We start from the raw sequence: 16,201 nt of genomic DNA on the forward strand, positions 1-16,201 counted from the left end.
TATTATATACAAAGATCTATGTCTGAATATACGACTTCGGTTTAGCGTACAATATAGAAATATCATACATGATAAGATCATTTCTCTAAGGGTTTGGTATGGCCAGGGAAGATAAGCTACAATTGTACAGCATACTGCTGAAAAGGCTATTAATGTAGAACCAGCATTACATATTGATTGTTATGGTCAAATTGGTAATTTTGTTTCAGACCTTAATCATTACGGTACGGCTGTCTAAGTTTCTATAGATATTCGGAACTGCTAGGTGGTGCAATCGGAATAACGTACCTGCTGAAAGAATCCCGTCAAGATATTTCTTAAACAAGCTCAAATCCTCATATTCAGTTTTAACAGCTTGCTGTTGAGATAGCGCCACAAATGCAAAGCAATCCACCTGAGCCTTGCAGGCAGATACCGTAAAATTCTTAAATTTCACCCAGCAAAATTCTAGCTACTGTACTTTGGAGAGACTACTAATAGGAGTGGCGCACAGACCGAAATTTATTCTCCGGGCCCGTCAAAACCGAAAAATGAGCCAAATTCAAGGCGTACGATCTGATACATAACGGTCAAAAATCGCTTACATTTTTATATCAGTAGTTGAAGAAGGTTCTTAACTCAATATCTGTGAAAGATTTACTAAAATACCGTCAACCATAAGCGAGAAATCGCCCATCGGGTTACGCGCGTTTCGCCCTCGGGAGCAGGCGGACCCACTTCCCGGTCACGCACTTGGGGAGGGCCGGCTCCGCTCCGGTCCAAATATGGAGCGTTACGTCACTCGTAAACAAGAAAGATAGTCGCCAATTTGTAGCCAACATTACGAGCTTCAACTTGATGTAAGTGGCCAGCTTGTGCGACTTCCATGGGTGAAAATATTCACATTTTAATCTTTCAAATCGAAATTGCGGACGATGGTACCCTTTAAAAAATTTTTAGCCACTTATATCGTGGGAAAATTCAAGAGATTGTCGTTATTTTGGTACCAAATTCGCATATATTCGAGCCATGGTGGGTTCCGAAATCGGCTCATACTTTTACTATTGCGAGCCAGTTTTGGGAATGAAGCAAGATGGCGGCCGGCGGCCCGGTCGCTACTGACCGCTGTAGTTCGGAGCCGATTACGTCGGCATCGGGCCAAAATACGGACACTTCTACCACCCAAATGCCAGGTAATGTCTTTTTCCAAGTCTTTACGTAGTTTTATGTGGTTTTTGGGGTATTTTTATGTCAAATTTGGCCGCATGATTAACGGTAAACACTGTTGTTTCTGTATGCCGCATGCCGGTAGCTCAAATGATTTGAATTTGCCGTTTTTACGTGGATTTTCGTGCCAGTGGTTGCATGTATGATTACTATGAATCATTTTCAACGCCCTGTGGACGCATTTGGTTCCTGTTTTTTTGCTAGTGAAGTAATCTAAGCTTAAAATGCAGAAAACTGTACTTGCTATCCTCACCTTCTGCTGTCACTGCTAGGGGGAGGGGGGCGGCGGGGATGCCCAGCTGCCCTCTACTCGAGTCGTAGTTTCTGTTGTAATTTATTTTATTGAGTAAAAGTATAAACCTCACTTAACAGAACTATGCTGGTCTGTCAATTTTATTAAGTTGTTACATTTATAATGAATGATAGCCTTTCTTATTGTATGCAATTACTAGTACTACTTAGTATACTAGTATATGTATGATAGCTAATGGAGGAAATACCGGTAAACCGTAAATACCCAAGTATCCAAGTTTCATATTTATCTCATCATAGATTGTTTGAAATTTGTGTCTGCCATGTGCATGTAATATATAGTTTGAATTTCAACAGACGTTTTCTCTTTTGACACAGGAATGAAGAGAGTGAAGAGGAGGAAAGTGATAAAGACCCAACAGACATGACAGAACTGCCAGTGAAACAGAAGACGAGACTAGATATTCTATTTGCCGTTAATAACTTTGTAGTTTTGGTACATAATGAGAGTGAACTTCAGTAACTTCTACCCCTAGTAGTGATCAGCATGTGTGTGTCTAGGTTATCTCAGCTGGATAGAAAAACCATACAAAAGTAGATTTAGCTTTTGTAGTTGATTCAACTGTACTGTAGAAATAGTTCCAGACCGGAGAAGCAATGTCCACCTGTTCCATGATCCAGTTGTCTGATTCCCGTAAAATTAAAATGTAATACATGTACAATACAATAAATACTTTGCCACGGGACTGCCCTGCAACAAGAAAACGAAGTCCTGCAGTGAAAAAAGGGGAAGAAATTAAATGAGTGCTGGATATTGAATTGTCGGACCAATATTGCAGATTGTACGATGAATGATGTCGGTGTGTACAAATGTAAATATATAGCATTGGGTAATACATGTAGTTCATTATTTCTGGATCAGATTATATTTTTGAGGCTAGATTTGAAATCAGCATGTGTCTAAACCTCTATGTACCAAGTTTTTTTCTTTTATCTTCAAGTATAGGGAAGATATGGAAAGTTCGCATATTTAATTAGCGGACGCGCATCACATTACCTCAGGAAATCAATTATTCATCATAATTCATAATTTCTGAAGCAAATATGTATATTTCGTGGCCTTATTTAGATTCAGCATGTTACAGAGCCCATGTATGCCAAGTTGTTTCCTTGTATATTGTACGGTTACAGAGATATCGCAATCTTGCATATTTAATTAGCCGACTTAGTCTCTGCACGCTAAGATGTTCTGTTCCCATGTCCATTTTTTCCCACTTTTGGTGATATTTTGATATGAGAAATCTAAAGAAATGATGAAGGCAGAGCTACAAGCTTTAAGGGCCTGTTAATATCATTGTAAATAAAGAGAATGCAGCTTATTTGGTGCTTCTATTGTGAATTATTACTGAGTTATGACAGTTTTAAGATATTACATTTCAACGTTTTTTACGGATTCCGGAGAATTTGAGGACTAATTCTCAGACCTTTGATGGGCCGTAACTCGCTAACGGTATGTCCGATTTTGTTGAAACAAAAACCATTCTGTTTCTTTCACAAATACCTATCAGATGACACCAAGTTTAAAAAGATATGAAGAGTTTGAAATTTTTGTGTACTACCCCTACTACTAAAATGGCGGGGCTTTTTTTATCGAAACACAATTTCCCATCCCAGCTCAAATTTCCATGCATATATCAAGTGACTGGAATTAAAATAAATATTAATGAATCAGAACTGGTAAAATGAATTCCTACCCAAATCAAGGTCCTTTACAGTATATGCACAAATACACAAAGGAGGAATAGGAAAACCTACAGGTAAATACTATCTTGAGGATAATTATACCCGGGAGCTATCGGCGGGGGTCGGCATCACGTGTAACCGCACCAGACCAAACAATGGGAGCTGGCATGGTTAAGGATTGCCCTTCGCTTACAAATTAAACACAACAATGTGACGCATGTCAAGACTCTGAGCCTAACATGTTTTCTACACTATTGACTACAGTTATGCAACAAAGCTTACAGCCAAGCCACCAAAGACGATCCGAAAAACAAAGGATTTTTTTCATAACTCTTATCAGTTTTTGAATTGTTTATGTAACAGTCAATGAAAGGTATGTAGAACAGCAGTTCAACTTCAAGTGCGCCTATTTTGAAGCATCAACAAGATATCTTACAAGGACTTTAACCAGCTTTGAAGACGGGGCTTGTTGCTGTTTTAATGGACTTCTGCTGACGCACACAAACCCTTTTAGTCGCCACAAATAATAAACTTGCAACATGCAACAATTTCTAGTAGGCCTGAAACATGATCATCTTTGAATATTACATCCTCATGAATAAATCATATCCTGAATAAAGATGTCTTTTAACTATCGGTATTGACTGTTTCGAGCTGCGGTAAGAAATTACACAATTGGAAAGATAGGTCTAAAAGCTATTGAGTTCTACCTAAATTATCCATTAAGCTTTCAAAAGCATTTTATAGGTCCAGACAGCAAGGCACCATCGTTGTATTAGTTGAATAACTTGAAGGAATTTACAATGATACTACATCGGCATATTGCTATTTCAAATGCGGCAAATCCACGATACATATTCACCATATTGTGCCTAAAATGCACATCTGGGGATGTTCATCCTAGCGTGCCACAAACGTGTAAGGGAACGTGAAGAATAATCCTTGAAACTTGAAAGGTCAAACTGGCAGCACGTGTAGGCACCTGGGTGTTTTAGTTCGTGCCACCGGACTTTCTCCTTTGTAAACCGTCGCCCCGGGGGACCATTACGCTAATTCGTCCCGTTTTGTCACCTGTACACTCACCTGCGCCAGTGTAGTCATCTCGCGCCCATTTACGGGACAACATTCCACGACATTCGCCGGCACATCGTCAGGACCCAATCGTACGCAAAAAGGTAGCAGACGACAAAGTCGTTTTCCAATAACTGAAGGCCACCTGTGTCAACTGGGATACTGTTATCTCTACATCCACAGATGCACTATTCTTCCAGTATAATAACAAGATAGGCAACTAGAATTGAACACAATACGCAGGTAACTCGCATTCTCCAAGCTTAGCAAAGTCTTGTCTATCCCGATCCGATACAACTTACCCTAACTATTCATATTCAACATTAACATAGCTTTGCACAGTTTGAATCTCGACCCTACATTGTCCGCACACATTAATAATAAAGGAGATGGTCTTCCACCTTCCCCTAGAGGATTCAAAAGATGCTTGAAAATCATACAATCAATTTTATCACTGTTACACCTTTACAAATTATGTCTGCTTGTATATTGTATAACTCTTGTTTCATTAAATTAACCGAATCGTATATTTTGTTTGTTTCTGTGTTTACTTATTTAGGACATCCATTAGAAACATACATTGTAGTTACTATTTTTCCTTCAGTCCTATACTATATACAACCATGAATATATGTACAATTACAGACTTACCCACTGCTATACCTTAATCAACCTTTAACAGAATTACAACTTATTGAGGCTACACAGTTACATACATAGCAAACCTAACATTAAGAACTAAGATAAAACGTGAGAGAGATTTTATAAAGTTTCTGTACTTCTTCACCTCATTTTTCTGTGGTTACATTTTTGGTCCAAAGCTATCTTCCAATTACCTGGATGATTTCACTTCTTCACACCTGACCTAGTTTGACAATGGGAGCTGGTACCACCTGCTTCTAACCCTACTGATGTGATAGTGAAGGTGCTAAATACATCCACATCCCATACCTCTCCCAATCCCTCCTGCCTGGTGAATAATTGACGAGATAAGACTGGCAGGCTGGGAAACAAGCCACCCACCCATATTGTGGCACTGCCATTCCGCAAACACTGGGGTCGCACGCAGAGGGCACTCATCTTTGAATAACTGGGTCAAGATGTTCATTACTCCATAATGCATTGTGAGAAACATATTTCAATTCCCATTTCTCCGTAGTGTGTGTATTTGTAATGCCAGAATAACTACATTAGCGGCACTGCGTCCGCACACAGGGTAAGCCGAGTTATTTATCTTGCCAAATTAAAGCTGTTCTACAGGGAAAAGATGGCACATAAAAAAACAAAAGGTGTAGCAAAGTTCCATGAATTTTAAAAATATAGATGAATATGTTAATAATCACAATGGACTGTTTTAATGGTTGTTTTAGTGTTGTTTTCATACTGTAAAAAATTGTTGTTGCTTTTTTACACAGAGAAAAACTACATCTGTACCTTTCCATGTTTCTTTCTCCACTAGACAATAATAATTTACGTTATACAAGACTGGACAGAAATACTGTAACCACTTTTGATCTTAGATTACCATAATAAAAGCTGATTTGAAAGACATATATGATATAATCGTAGCAATAATATATCCTGTGGAAAAAAACAACCCAACTCAAGAATTTACAGCCCAACATTTTGAATGATGTTTCCAGAAAGAAAGCAATTTTCTCTCAAGGAGAAATGCATATATTTCAAATCTTAATGTTACAGAACTTGGCCTTTATAATATTTCATATTTTTGCACCATTGCATTTGGTGACATATTTCTTCGTATACATTTATCTTCCCACTACCTTGTAATATTGCAGTGCCTTTAAAAAAACTGCCAGGACTGAATTGAATCATTTGCCTTCAAATCTGTCAAACTAATGGCTTTCTATAAAACACAATACACTCCAAAACCCAATTCCTGGATTTGCGGACAAAAATACAATTTTTTGAAGAAGGAATAGGCCTGATGCAAATCAGTAAACCACTTCTGTAACAAAGGAAAATCATGCAAAACATTTATCACTTCATTATCATATTGACAATTGTTTGTCATATAAATGCTGACCAAATATAGGAGGATGTTCAAACTATTAGAGAGTGCCCTCTGGGGAGTTTTAGCCTGGGTTCCATCCTCCATAGTGACCGCTGGTTCAATCTTTTCACTTGCTAACCACATGTGCACAGTTAGCAATTGAAAAGATTGAGCCAGTGGTTACTAGGATGAGGATGGCACCCAGGCTAGAGGAGTTAAGGCCACACGATTTTAATTTCTTGGTTAACGGAATTTTCAAAAAACTGCTAGATTGGAAAATCAACAAGAAAACAGAATCTCAAAGGAAAGTTTATATTTTGGTGCACACAATTTCAGGGAGTGAACAGGGTCAGGTGCAAGTTTTCACCCCAGCCTTCTGTTTTCATGATTTTGGGGGGGGGCTAAAATTTAAAAAAAATATGTTAACCAAGAAGTCAAATTCGTGTGGCCTAATCTAGAGAAAGAACCAACAACTTAGAAATGTAAAGCAGTCCTTCCAACACCTTTTCATAAATAGGTGGTGCCTATGTCCATTTCTACAGCCCTGCACTCAACCCTAGACATCTAAAAATAAATGCTGGGGTAATTTTCACTCTGACATGAGAAATTGTATCTGCTGTACGTTACTGGTCGCATTTGTGGTATGCAAAACATGAATCCAGTGATACTGGACACTACTGTTTGCGGATTCTTGCATGAATTCAAACTTTGAATATGGATTCTTCGCTATGATACAGTTTCAAGGCCTGACTATAGTAACAACAGCGTGGAGGATTATTTGCTTTTAGGGCAGATGTTTACATTAAAACCAGTTTGCTGATACACGCTTAAACACAAGTGGAATTTCTTTATAACAAATCAATAGGTCAAAGAATTTTGAAAAGAATCAACAAAACACTTGTGTCGTGACTTGCAACACACTGATGAAGTCCATGGGGTAGATGATCTACATTTTCCTTAATTATATGTTAATACAAATCATGAAATGTATACTAGTACTTCAATCGTACTTCAGATAGACCAACTTTTCTATAATGGCTTGCATCCTTTTTTGCAGCAGCATTTCTCAAGCTAAAACTTTGCGACACCATTCTGAGGTACAAATTTTCAATTATATAAAATCTTCAATTTGCTTACTGACATTCTGAAAAAAAGGTGAAACCCCGAAGCAAAAGCAACAGCATTTTTTCATAATTTCCTAATCTGATATTCAAAGGTATTGATTGATTGATTGATTGATTGATAACTTTATCTACAAATTAACTTAATAATCATCTTTTTCTGTCTATCCCTAAAATTCAGAAGATCTTGATTTAACTTTTTGAAAATGCAGAGCAACTCACAAGATTCATGGCCGTGCCAAAGGCAGGACTGAATGGTTTAGCTAGCCAAATGCATCCCATAAAATACTCTTCAGCTTTTAAAGGTTCTTCCCTTGATTTGTGGGGCCCTTGAAGGAGGCCGCAGTATTTTTCTAATGTCCATAAATCCAGGTGTCCGCAATTTATCCCTCCAATATTGCTCAGTGCCTGTAAAAGCAGTGCACAGACTCTACCACACACATCACCACACACATGGAAGCAATTTTGATGTGTGTTTTGCAATTCCGTACTCCTAACTTCAGGCCATGAGGACAAACTGTAAATGCAGTTGGGGCTACCCCAAAAGCTAGTCCAACTTCCAAGTCTGTTTTGCTTTAAGACACTCCGGTGTTGGCATCTTCGAAATTTCGCTAAACGAATGTGTATGATACTGTAAATGCAGAAATCTTCGCGGTGGGTTAATTTCGCGGTAGAGAGAAAATGGAGTGTTCGCAATGATTTTATGTTTGCGGTTTTCACGGTGAACTCTTAACCGCGATCTAAAAACCGCCGCAAAAAGTGCTGCCATTATGTGACTGTAGCGCTACTATTGTTTCAAATGCGAACTAAAAACCAACGCGAGCATTCCGTTTTCTTTCTACTGCGAAATTAACCCACCGCAAATATTTCTGCATTTACAGTATCATATACATTCTTTTAGCAAAATTTCGAAGATACCAACACCGCAGTGTCTTTACGTAAAACGGACTTGTAAGTTGGGGTAGCCCCAATGTCACATATAGGAGGGCCTGCATGGGGGGGTCCCGACAACGCTTTACGCTAAATTCGGAGGGCCGGCTACGTAATACGCTAAATTAAGAAAGCCTCCCTACGCTCTACGCTAAATTCAGAAAGTCCCGCCTACGCTCTACGCTAAATTATGGAGTGGTCGGCAACGTTCTAGGTAAAATTAAAACGGCCGATTACGCTCTACGTAAAAGGGGCATGCAGGCCCTCATATAGATTGTATATACATCTGTATGCTAATAAAGATCTTTTGACTTGACTTGACATATTTCAGCATGACATTGCCAGAGAAAGGTCTACTTCTTGTGTCTGGATCCAAAACTTGAACATCGATGCTTTGGCAAATGACCAATGCCAGACCAGTGGATGATACACATTATAGAGAGAAGACACTTCAGGGTAAAAGGTGCATTAACGGTGGACCACGTTGCCCCAGAAAAGATGTCTAGACCACTACTTCAGGATCACTTCGGGTCTAACTCCAGAAAAGGGTCAGCAAATGGGTTTGAAGTGTCAAAATTGGACCAAGAATCTCTTATAAGAACCCCAGTTTCTCTAGCACACCCATCTAGAACCCTCAAACCATTTTGAACCCTAAAAGCCACCAGATGAAATGTGCCCTTGGTTCTAAAATGTGCTTTTTCATTACTTTTATATAACTTTTGACCTCTATGCCATCAGCCAGGGCTGAGCCTTTACCATGGATACTCTTCAGTCGCATGCTGTATTAGGTTTAGTTTGCTACTACTGTTAATGCAGAAATGTTTGCGGTGGTTTTATGTCTGCGGTTTTTGTGGCAACAGTTTAACCGCAAACGTTTTTGTCCAATACTGTAGCAGTATGTGACTATAGCGCTGCCGCGAACGTAAAACCACCGCAAGCACTCCATTTTCGCCTTAGCGCAAAATAAAAACCATGCAAACTTAAAGTTAAATGCATTTACAGTATATCCCTTCCAGGAGGCTTGAGAGTTGGGATCCGGAGCCACATGACTGTAACAAGGCTGTAGTTGCAAACTCCAAGACACAGGCCTCTATCGCAGAGATAACAGCAGACTGTAATTTGTGCAAATTACACAACCTTCTGTTGTAAAATAATCAGAATTGATTACTGGAAACAAGGATGTGGTGTGAAAGTGTGTTTGAGAGACCCGCTAGGGACTGATACAGATCTATGATTGTTCTACTTAGTACATAGCTATTTCGTTATCTGTATCTCCCTATCTCTATACCAGTAAACCTCTTACAGCATTACAGCATAACACACCAGTTCTGTGTTTAAGGCTGGTAAGTACAAGCTGCATATACGGTACCGACTGTGACTTGAGAATTTGCAGATGAAGGCATATGCCTAACCTTATCGATATGAACATGCTCAGGGTACGGCTTAACATCCCCTCCAAGAACTGTACGCCTACGATGCAAGTCAAGGGCTCAGAACACCTTACACATGGTTAACTCACGGGAAACAAACCAACAACCCTGCGATCCAAATGTAGGATATGTAGCTGGTTGACTGCTACAGCTCAGTATGCTATATCACTATATTCAGTAGTTTGGCCTTCACTGTGCACCAGCCTAGTTTTATGTCTTCCTTAGGCCATGTTGATTTGATTATATGGAGGACATCCGCACATTCATAATTTTCGTCGAGTTTCAAACAAACAAACAACAACAAAAAGAATTTGTGACCATGTCATAAATTGTACAAAGCAGCTGAAAAATACATACTGTAAATTACAAAAAAAGTATTTCAGGAAACAGATAGTAATGTTGCAGAATGCCAAAGTCAATTCCAAAGTCAAAGAAGATGTGAAAGAACAAAAATGAAGAATCTGCTATTCGGTATACCATACTCGGTGTGTTAATTCATTTGTTCAACCTTCCTGACCGCGTAGACTTTACATTGATGGCAACTTTTTTTTTTTGCCAAACTTTTTTTATTGGCACGCTCGCATCACTTTTGGGTTGACGAGAGGATATCATCCATATAATCAAATCAACATGGCCTTTCCCAGTGCCCATACTCCAACTCTGCACTAAATTTACAGTCGATCCTCCAAAATGGTCCAAGCAGAAAGGACAACACAGCATGTCGTTCAATTTTAGCTAACAGCTCCCCTGAGTACCATCTTTGCCTAAAATACTGCTTGCCTAAAGAAGGCTGACATCAATAAGAATTCAGCATCAGAGGACACAAGAATATACAACTTCATGGGACAAGATTCTTTTGCTGAATAGAAAACTGGGAATTTAATATGCATAACTAACATTCATGTTTTACAAATGAGCGATCAAATACAAGTTAATTTGTGAGGGTAATGCCCTAAGGGACCATGAGAACTATAACTCTTGCAGGGTTGAAGTTGCTCGGGGTAGATGTGAAAATCGTGTCTGGGCAGAAGTAGACATTCAAGCTTCTAAAGATAACTTCATGTTTACATTGATATAGGTCTATAAATATAACATGGCCTCTCCTATCCCCCTACATCCACAAACATCAAGAAAACACAAACACAGAGCTTGCAAAAATGTGAAATAATACATAGTAAAACTACAACAAAACTAGAAAGGGATAACTCAAGTACCAGTATGCCTTTATTGAAAATACCTGTATGCAAAACCTTCCAAATACATATTTTACTGCTGCAATTATACAGTTTTGTCTGAATCCAAAAGTAGACAATTTTTCGATTCTGAAATTGAAAATAGTTGCCATATTCCAAGCTGTTTTCATGTTTATATAAAACCACATACTATAATAACATCCTACCATCAGAAAAAAAACTATAACAGAATTTTTTCTTAAATACATACATTGCTGATAATACTGTTATCCACTTTTTCAGAATAACAAAGCTACAGTGATGAAGGTTAGACATCCAGGTAACAATGTACGCCAAAAATAGTTACTCAAGCAACTGGATAAAATTTTGAAACATATCATTAACATATCCATTCAGAGTTATGGTATACAAACTAGTTCTACTAGATCTTTCTTCAGTCACTGACGAAAGACAGCGGATGCTGTCTGACACATCTGACTGTTTCAAAATTTTATCTAGTTGCTTGAGTAACTATTTTTTGCATAACAAAGCTAGGTACCATACGATTTTTGCATTTATTGCTTGGTGTAATAAGAGAGATTTTGTGGACTCTGCCACACAGCGTCATCAACAAGAGTTCTCTTTCCACCATTGTCCCATCACAAAGCGAGGGGCACTAACTGTGATGGGGACCGACTAGAATTGCGTTCGTGAAAAGATTTTGTGTCAAACCCAATTTACAGGTGAACAAATAGATCCAAAAGCCAGATGGTATTGCTCCCACTGCAAAATCTGTAAAAACCGAAGTTTCGCCATTTCTTTCACCGATAGCATACATGAAAGATTTACTGGGGGTAATTTTACAACAAAACGGAGACGAACGCAGCTGCCTTGTGCGTCGCCGGTGTGCAGACTGTGTAAAATTGGCTACGGGACACAAAATGCATAAAATATACAACAGCACCGCATCCGATACATGTTGATTGCCAAAACTTTCGGAAAACGCTGATCTCAAAAGCCTTGGTTTTAAAACACTTCTAGCATAAAGCTGCGAGACTGCTACAGCTTACGATAAGAAAAATCTCCCACTCCAAGTTTAGCACTACCAAAGGACTTGGATAAAACATGGGTTCCTTTAGCAGCAAGGACCCAGACCTAAGGTTACTCAAGCTCCCATCTTCAGTAATAGGACGACTTCCTCCGTTTTGTCCCAGCGCGTCTCAGGATTACCGGATGTTGCGACCAGAGGTAAAGATAGATTTCCCCATTTCTCGCTGACAGCTCGAGCCCACCGAGCATTACTTCCAGTCAGCTATACAAAGGCCCGGTCCTGGTGATCTGGCAGTTTCTCATTGACCCGGTGCCTCCAGCCCTGCGCTGCATGGGATAAAAACCCAGCCAAGTCTGAAACAACCATCTGTTCACTGGCACTAATTAACGCCTAGGTGGAAACCTGCAATTGCTACAGCAATCCATGCAATTCCAAGTGCAATTTCTGCCCGTGTGATCAGCATTAGTCCCATAGATCATACCTTTCATCTGTGAAATGATTTTCTCCCAATGTCGCCGTCTGGCATGGAAATGTACACATCCCCGTGTCACACAATCGTTCAGTGAACAACGTGAGGTAAATAGACAAATGTATATATCTGTCGGATCCTCTCCATGATTTAAAAACTAAATGCCACCAAGAATCTTCGTCATATCTGTGCACAAAATCGTCCTATCGCTCCCAATATGTCTGATGCAATTCGCGCATTAGTTATTCAACCCACCCTGAGAAATTGGCCTCATTTAATTTATTTACCAGTGCGGCAACCACGTCAGGATGCATTGGGATGGCCCGCTAGCCAGGCAACTGTAGACAGCCCTGGAACAATGTAGCATCAGCAAACTAAAGCCTCAGCAAACCCGCAATTAACGCGGGGAGAAATTCAGGGATCTGCCACGTACGCTGACCTGCACGGGGCATCATTGATCTTATGCACATCTGTACTGTAAGGATATTTTCAAACCGCCAATCTCACAGCTATCTATTCTGAAAATGAAGGGATCAAGGAGCACCCAGGAATGCTTTTGAAATCACAATGGTCTGGGGGTACAATAGATAGCCTTGTAGCAACCAGGCTGTGTAATCTTGAATACAAGCAGGGCTGTTGGATCCTTCAAGGCAAATATTTGGGCGCTCGGGAAAGAATCCACGCAGCCGAAAAATCATTAACCCGGTACAACAATAGCTTCTTGATTCTCAATAAGCGTTGGAACGCTAAACGAGAGCAAATGTCAAGAATATGGATCAAAAATCCACTCTCGCATTTTTCAATCTCCAAAGAAATGCATCCATGTTCAATAAACGTAGCACTGTAATTTGTTGTGGAACGGAGGCCCAATATTTTGGCTTCATTTAGCAAACGGGCTAGAAATTTGGCAAATCAAAGGCACGTTCTCAACCCCTCTCTGACCCTACAATCTCTCATCTCGAAAAGCATGAAAAAGGGGATTATTCTGTGGCCTTTTCTTCAGGAGCCTTTTGTAGACAGCTAAATGATTATAGATGGGGTGTTTCAGGGGTGGGGTCTTCACACAGTAGGTGTGACAAACTAAAACAGTTCAGCTCCTGGGACAGACTTCACAATTTGTCGCTATCTCATTTTCACACAACTGTCAACCAAGGGCCCCCATATTGGTTCCACACTGGTTTAGCACCCATGCAACAGTAAACACCTATTTCCCTAAATAACACGCAAAATCCTTCCTAGCCCAAGCAACTGTACAAAAAATAAATCAATATTTAGGAACAACCAGTTTAGCTTATAACACAACCGTTTACAAATTTGCTAGCCGTCTTGCTACTGCACAATTTCATAAACATGGCAGTATACACTTTCTATTATATGATTTATTGTACAGCAGCTAAGGACAGATAAAATCTCAAAAGCCTGGTTTTTAGGGTTTTCGTGGAGTGTTTATCAGTTCTTTTTAACTGTTGGGAAAATGAAAATGACAGGATTTGACACCTAATTGGAAAGGTATCGACACATCGGTGCAAACCAACAACAAATTTAGTGGGCATATATAGCTGATTACTCCAACCACTGGCTATCTTCCTGTTCCATCTGCTTGGAATGGGTAGATTACATTACACGATAACATTCAAAGATTTACCAACATATATAATTCATCTGACACACAATGATATAAAGGAATAGAACAGCCAGGGAACTGCTGCATTGCTTTTCAAACTAAAAGAGACACTATTGTAATCAACTCAGCAAAAAAATCTACTTTTCTGTAACCGATATTGCACTGAATATAAGATCATATATTCATAACAAAAATGCAAGTGTATATCATAACGTGGATAGAATAGCAAAGTAATACATAGTAAGGGAAAAGGCTACAAAATAAGGACGAATGCATGACATTTTGTGTCCTCAACTGAAGAATTTTATAATTACTAGTTTTGCTAATTACGCTATTCAGTGTTTTGGAAGAAATCAATTACTTGTGCAGCAATTTGCTGATAATAAGGAGTCAGATTTCAGTCACGCAAGGCACTTTTTCTTTGGAACACAATGACAAATCTTTTATTTGGCTATTTCATTTTCATTCTTTTTTTTTTGGCAACATTGCGATGGACAGAAAAGTGGCGAGGACACCATAATGACACCAAGGTCATCCTAATTGGATAAATCTATTGTTCGGAATGTAACCTTTCTAGTTGGCATAATGTTTAAAGCTGTCCAACGACTTATAACAACAGAACTACTGTCCTCGAAAAATCTTATTTGTTATAAGAGATAGAGGGAAACCTAAACAAAAGATTTGGATATTCTTAAACTCATGACTCGTAATTTATGCTCTCAAATAAGAACTAATTCTTAACATTTACGTAAACATTTTCTGTAACCTACATCTGTTAACTAAAGTACACATTGCATATAAAAGCTATTTTGGCAACATGTAACGTTACTATCTGAATAAACACAATGGTTAAAATGCTATGATAATCACTAAAAAAACACTTGCGAACAACTTCAAGTGCAAAACTGGAAGGTTGCCATTGAAAACATCAATACCAACCATTGATTGGCATGTGTCAATCACCCTACAGTTAAGCACATGTAAACACCCCCTCCCTAGAGGAACAAAATCCTTAACAAATCTCTACTTTCCTGTCACTGCCCGGGGTACAGGCTTAACGGAATTTTGCAGACGTTGGATTGACTTGTGTGTACAAACACTTCAGTCTTGGAGTCTCCTTGTGGAAAATGGGAGTTCCTGAGGTGGGATGGGGACAGAGTCCGACATCTACATACGGATGGACACATGTCTCTGTTTTCAACCGGTTCAGGACAGAGCACGGGGTGTCCACCGAGGGATACCGCTTGTGACCCGAGGGCCGTACGGCTGCGACCTCGGGAAAGAGGACAGTAGCCTTGGGACAGAGCAATAGGCCAGGTTTGGGACCGGGCAGCCTCCAGACGACCCTAATGCATCGGTCACACTAAACGTGTGTCGTGCCAAAACCATAGAGAGAGAGGAGAGAGAGAAAGAAGCAGCGAGAGCATCGTTGCCGTGGACTTACCTCAGCTGAAGTCGACGACAGGGACACGTAGGGATGGTACGAGGAGTGGCACAGGGCGGCACGGGTCCTCTGGGGATGGAGGGTGGAAGGGCTCGGGGGGAAACAGAACGGGAATCGGGGAGAAGAAGCCACACACAGCAGTAGGACCTCCGCTCTGCAGGCTAGCCTTGATCCGTCTCTTCACTCAGGGCTGCACAAATAGTTCTGGCAGCTTCACAGGTCAACGCGGGAGATCACTACGCCTACCGTTCCCTCACTTCTCACCATTCTAAACATTTTTATACCTTATCACAAGATTAGCTCTAAAATAGACTATTTATCATATCTATTAAGTAAAAAAATATTGTAAATTTGCGGTAATTTTTATTAGATCTATTTTCTGCAATGTAAACATGCGCAGGGATAGCGCGCTGTGGCGCTATGTAAGCAGGTCGGACAGTACGCGTGCGCAATAGAATTAGGCCATCGAGGCGCGAGATTTCTGTTTCTGCTTTTGTTATTTTCGGGACAGACGCGTTTCAAGAATTGGGTTATGTTTACTCAAATGTTTAGTCGCCGCATTAGTAGAATGTGCGCACGCCTTCCATTGCGCCAAGTTGAAGAGCGAAACTGTAGTCCATAAAAACGGTGTGTTGTTATGACAGGTGGCGCCGGTGCCCAAAAGAGTCGCTTGT

General features: G+C 39.8%; 1 protein-coding gene and 1 long non-coding RNA gene across 7 annotated transcripts in view; one reads left to right on the forward strand and one right to left on the reverse strand.

Moving 5' to 3' along the window:
- The window catches only part of LOC136446545 (poly(rC)-binding protein 3-like), a 78,519-nt gene extending 62,790 nt beyond the window's left edge, over window positions 1-15,729 (reverse strand). For 4 of the 6 annotated variants that reach the window (XM_066444960.1, XM_066444958.1, XM_066444959.1 and 1 more), the window contains exon 1: window positions 15,528-15,729. The gene's annotated coding sequence lies outside the window, so the exon portion shown is untranslated. The remainder of the gene's footprint in view (window positions 1-15,527) is intronic. The other 2 variants (XM_066444962.1, XM_066444961.1) reach the window with 1 other exon arrangement.
- LOC136446118 (uncharacterized) lies at window positions 773-2,837 on the forward strand. The gene is made up of 2 exons (XR_010757506.1): window positions 773-1,172; window positions 1,837-2,837. It is a non-coding gene; the product is annotated as an uncharacterized lncRNA (long non-coding RNA).
- Window positions 15,730-16,201: the final 472 nt, after the last annotated feature.

The sequence above is a fragment of the Branchiostoma lanceolatum genome, chromosome 12, assembly GCF_035083965.1.
Source record: "Branchiostoma lanceolatum isolate klBraLanc5 chromosome 12, klBraLanc5.hap2, whole genome shotgun sequence".
Taxonomy (NCBI): domain Eukaryota; kingdom Metazoa; phylum Chordata; class Leptocardii; order Amphioxiformes; family Branchiostomatidae; genus Branchiostoma; species Branchiostoma lanceolatum.